Source organism: Protopterus annectens, chromosome 4.part1, assembly GCF_019279795.1.
Source record: "Protopterus annectens isolate FY-2018-M chromosome 4.part1, PAN1.0, whole genome shotgun sequence".
In the NCBI taxonomy this organism is placed as follows: Eukaryota; Metazoa; Chordata; order Ceratodontiformes; family Protopteridae; genus Protopterus; species Protopterus annectens.
The window spans coordinates 253,981,215-253,987,214 of record NC_056734.1 but is presented as its reverse complement, the minus strand read 5'-3'; the positions used below and the strand labels follow the sequence as shown (position 1 = coordinate 253,987,214).

Below are 6,000 nucleotides of genomic sequence, written 5' to 3'. Positions count from 1 at the left end.
ACTGCTTCCATTACATGGAGTCCTCACCAACTTCCTCTTTTTTCTCACTTCTGCACCACCCTGCTGTATGGATCCTTGAAGCCTCAGACATGTCCATGACAGACTTAATATTAGCCAAGTCTATTTCTCATTTCTCATTTCCACTGCATTGTTGGAACCTCCACTGTTATATATTTCTACCCCATAAGTGAGAAGAACACTCTGAAGCATTCAGATGCACTCATAGTTTATTGCCTATTAAGAGATGTTCTTGTTGAACTCGCAGTTACATAGTTATTACCAGAGATGAGATGGTGCAATCTCTCCACCTAAAGGCAAGAGTACAATGCCATTTACAGTATCCTAAGCTAAACCCACTCCATGATGTTTTAACAAATATTTACATTCTAAGACAAATTAGAAATGACTGGTCATGCTAGCCTGTAGCAACCATAATGTCCACGACATTTTGTGCTACCAGGTGACATGTAATTGTGTTTTATAGCTCTTTCCAAGAAATAGCAAGATATTCCACTGCATATATTTCATCACTGGTGACTTGTATTACCACAGACATGCTGTTTTCTAGTAGACTGCTTTACTGACATGTCCCTTAACTATCAAAATTAGTCAAGGATGTCTTGAGCACATTGCATAATCATTTTACGTCATCCTGGCTTGTAATCACAGTTAGGAAAAAAAAACATAAAAAGTCCACCTCAAAGGGACAGATAAATATTGCTTCTCACATAAAAATAACATACTAATATTTCTTTTGTTTTTCTTTTTGTTATACTTCAGCATTTTATCAACATAACTTCCTTTTTAGACATATAAAGAATGAATATGTGGGCTACTGAGAAAGTACTCACCTGTGAACAATTTATATACCCTAGGATAATATCATCATCTGTGATCCATTCATACAAATGTAGAATGACATAACTAACAGTCATACTGTAAATGAAAGAAGCAATTTTGAATTACTATGTATTTTTCCTGGGATAAGAAATGTTTTCAACGGGAGATAAAACAAAGTTGTTACCTGACCGTACTTGTATATGACAGTCTGGCTTTAGGCAGTTCATTTTTGCACTTGTCTAATGAGACGTTGAGTATGAAAATAGCAATTGTTTTGATTTTTTTAGATGAAAAAAGTAACATAACTTTTCCAAATGCTGCATTGTGATATGATATAAAATAATATAAATAAATATTTTATAACAGAGACCTTTAGAATTTTTTTAACAATGTAAACAAAGTCATTAGCTTTGGTAGATGTGATTTTTTTTGTCTTGAAAAATCTCATCAGAATCAATAGAAATGCATCAGTTTCAACATCTCAAAAGTGGTATTTTTGTTACTACACCTGTAAAGTGCTATGGTTTAATCAGAGTTGGGAGATATGCCTATTATTCATGCTGGATAGCTGATATGTATCACTGATGGATTTCCCATTGTACGTTTGAGGAGAGTAAAGTTTATTACATGATCGAATATTAATCTTGAGTCTTCTGAGTGATGGCAAGTGTAAGATGTTATTTGGGCAATATCTTTCCAAGAAACAAAGAGAGAGAGAGAGAGACAGAGAGAGACAGAGATGGGCTTTTACTTGCAACATCTTCTCTAGGGATGAACTTCTGAAAACATCATCAATTATTTTTAAAGCCTACTATGAATGTTGAAGTATTTCGTTCTTGAAACTGAATTAAATGGAGTTCACAGGTTCATGCCTATGAATCAATGTAGGCAGTCACTGGCTGAAAAGTGCATTAGAGGTTTTGCTAGAAACTTGAACATTAAAAGGTGGGAGGATGACAGTGTTTCATACATTGAAATATAAGAGAGAAAACTAGACAAAGCCAAGTCAGTGAATAGGAGTGTGTTGTGCAGGCAAAGTGGTGCCAGCAGGGATAAGTGGATAACACTAAAAGTCCTGGGAGTGGACACAGGTAAACTGAGGTTTCATAGAATAGTATCTTGGGGAGAACTATGTAATGAGTATGGACTGAATAGATGAAGTGTAAGTAATTCTGCACCAGTCACTGCAGACAGGGATTAGAGAAAGTACTAATGCATTATCCCCATTTTTGCTAGTGGGGAAGAAGGGAGCCATGCATTTAACTGCTGGGACCAGGGAAGGATAACACTTGTGAGTCCCTGAGCTTTTAGTTTGGAGTGTTGGTAAAATATAGCAGACAGATAAGCATTGCTTTTTGAAGCAAATACGCCTTCCCATAGTCTTCCCAGGCTTCTGTTATATATTAAAACAATACTCTTTCTAGCTATCACTTGCCTGCTAGGTTCAGATCTTTACTTGCATTGAACAATGACCACAATTCAAATCAGTAAATGTGACTTTGATTGCAAATCCACTCAGCTCATGGAGGAATGTAAAAATAATCTGTGGCATTCTTCCATTCCTGTAAGTGACTATGCATTTTGATGTCAGAAATCTGTTACAATCCTCTTTAGGTATTATTTACATAGCTATTATAATGTCCCAGTAGGTTAATGTAAACTTTGATGTTTTAATCTACACTAAAAACCTGGAGACATTTATTCCTGACTGTAATTAAATTCTGGATTATTTTATTACATGTTTCTATAAGCTTATAATTACAATACTCCACTCTACAAATCATATATAGGAACTTCTCTTACATGATAGTTGCAGTTACATAACTATTTTGTATCTGGATTTCACAGACCTTAATGAATGTCAAATTTGTTTTCAGGCAAGGGTGTATTCATTGCTACATTTCGTAGCACATACATTACATAGGCATTAAATGTTCAGGATAACATAACCTCATAAAGAAATACATAGAGCATTGTCTTCAGCATCAGTGCTGAACTGGCTTGCTGTGAACTTGACCAGTATTTGGTACAGATAAGCATTGCTTTTTGAAGCAAATACGCCTTCCCATAGTGTTCCCAGGCTTCTGTTATATATTAAAACAATACTCTTTCTAGCTATGCAACAGGACCTTATCATTTATATATAAATCATGCAGTGCAGGTATCAGGAAACATCAGGGACAGATGGGCTTAAAAGGCATATTGTCTGTTAAATTCTAGGAGTAGAAAATCCACAGTTCATAAAGCTACACTAATGCTAAGCAACCTAAGAATCTGTCATAAAATTTCTAGAACTAAGTATTGTCTGGTAATGAACAAGGGAGGAGACAGTAGGGCTCATCACTACAAAGCATTCATTATCCATTTAAATAATATACCTGCTCATATCAGAAAAAGAGAGAGTGTGAGGTCAAAGGAGGGATACAGAGAGAGAGAGAGAGAGAGAGAGAGAGAGACAGAGAAGTCAACCTATATGATGTTCAGAGCTGAAATTAGCTTAACACCGTTATAGTCAAAGCAAGCATTATGTTACCTGTCATCTAGTGTAGTGTCTGACATGCAATAAAGTATTCCAATATTTTTAACATGATACAGTGAAATGTAGCTTTGCCATATATTTTGGTTGTATAATGAAGTAAACATTTGGTTCTGTTTTACCCTCATTCTGCATGACTAATGTTTGGCATGGCTCTATACACTACAAATCTGTATCTGAGTCCAGCACTGATATATGCCACAGAGTAACAAAGGAGCTACATTTTGTTTGTGTTGTTTTGTTTAATCTTGCCCAAATATAAAATACCTAAAGGTTCATTAGAACAGCATTCTATAAAGCTGAAGGTACAGACTGAACATTTGGGATAGACAGGAGTCAAAGCATAGATTATACACATGAGTTAACACAGAAAAGCACACATGGTGCTGCAACTACTGTGCTTTGCCAGAGGTTAGAACAAGTGGAAGTATATGGCATTTAGACAAGACAACACAGCATCACACAGGCAGATTCCATGTGGCACATGTGTATTCGGACATTTATAGTCTAGGTTAATGAAATTGGTACACATGTCAGTGAAAGAGTACTAAATGTCATCACTATATAACTGAAGGTCACGACATATGCCACAGATCGCAAAGAAACACACATACATACATGCACTTACACATGTTTGGGTTAGCTGAAAGTGGGCCATGCACACATTGTGCAGTATTGCACTGGCAAATATGCATTCCCTATATGAGCAACATCATAATGGTACATCACACACACACACACACACACACACACACACACACACACACACACACACACACACACACACACACACTCACACGTGTGCACACACACACACGCACACACACACACACACACACACACACACACACACACACGCACACACACATATACACACCCATGCGCGCGTGCACACACACATGCACACACACACACATGTAGACACACACACACACACACATGCAGATACAAACACACATACACACACACACACACACACACACACACACACACACACACACACACATATACATGCACACACACATACGCACAGACACGCCCATAACTAGATATGATAATATGATGTGCAGTGATAGGTATGCTAACATAACATATCATAACATAACATAACATAACATAACATAACATAACATAACATAACATAACATAACATAACATTATGATGAATGTATACCAAGTAAAGCAGGAGAACAGAGTAACAATAAGAATGATGCACATTTGCCGGTCCCTTTATTTGAATGCAACTTTATCAAGGTCCATGCAAAATGTGGCTCTAAACAATTAATGACGAGTAGATACATGTAGTTGTAGACTTCTCCACAAACTCCAAGGGTATGGTCCATATACTATACATTGTCATTAACAAAGGAAAAAAAAAACTGTGAGATTTAGAAAGACAAAATCTGAGAACCTATAGATTGCCAGAGGACGCTGATAGTGCTGTGAATATACAGGGGATTCACTGCGCTAGACAAGCCTGAATCCTACAATGTTCATAGAGTATATTATGTAGTGCTATACCATCCTGAATGATATTTACATTGTTAAGCTACAGGTTGTATGATACATGACTACAAGTGCACAGATATAAACACAGATGTTGCAGTTTGTTCTTTGTCTTTCATCAAGGACATGCTGAAATGCCCAGTTTACCGATGTCATAAAAGGATGGCCCCTGAAGCCTACAGAATGAGGCCCTGAATATAATGACTGAAAACAATCTTAGATGTGATGGACTCAAGAGAATTTATTGCCAAAATGTTTGCCAATGTGCTTCATTGTTAGACATTCTGATGAAGGAAGGTAAATGTGGCACCATTTTATGATGATGAAAGTATTCCTCTGTGTCACATGGAAACACTTTATAAAGAAGGATCCATACTACATGCCATGTGGCATGGTGTTGCAATTATAAAAGCACACCTCTGTGCCACATGGAAACACTTTATGAATAAGGATGCACACTATATGCCACATGGCATGGTATTTTGATTATAAAAGCACACCTCTGTGCCAGATGACATTATGATGGTGAAGGCATTACTTTCTGCCACACAGAATAACATTATGAGATGCTATGTATACCTCATCAACCTATGGTACCTTATGATGGCTAATGCACACCTCCATGGTACAGGGTATGTTATTGTCATGATGGAGGTAGAACTCCATACCACATGGCAAAACATTTTATGTTTTTACGTATTTACTTCTATACCACATGCCATGACAAACACATGCAAAATGACAAGACAATGTACTGAAAGAGATCAGATGACACCAATCTGTACTGCAATCTAGAAGTGGAAGGGAACCACATATTCTAAAGAAAGCATCTGCTTTGATTCAGGAAAAAATATAATTAACTTTATTTAATGTCCCTATTTCTAGACACTGAGCAATAAAATATAAACATCTGAGAAAAAAGTTAAAAATTTACACTATTGCATATATGTCATGCTCCTACTTTGGACACAATAGAATAGTATTTGTGAGTTCCTTTCAAACAGCTTTATTTTATACAAACACATCATGATAAAGGTTTACTGACGTTAGCTTAAGTAACTTATATACAAACTAACTGCTGTAATCATACATGCTTACTCTCTGGTTGCACTCTCAAA

At 36.5% G+C, this 6,000-nt stretch overlaps 1 pseudogene; it reads left to right on the top strand.

Moving 5' to 3' along the window:
- The first annotated feature begins 2,308 nt into the window (after positions 1-2,308).
- Positions 2,309-6,000, top strand: part of LOC122801199 — a 94,022-nt pseudogene continuing 90,330 nt past the window's right edge.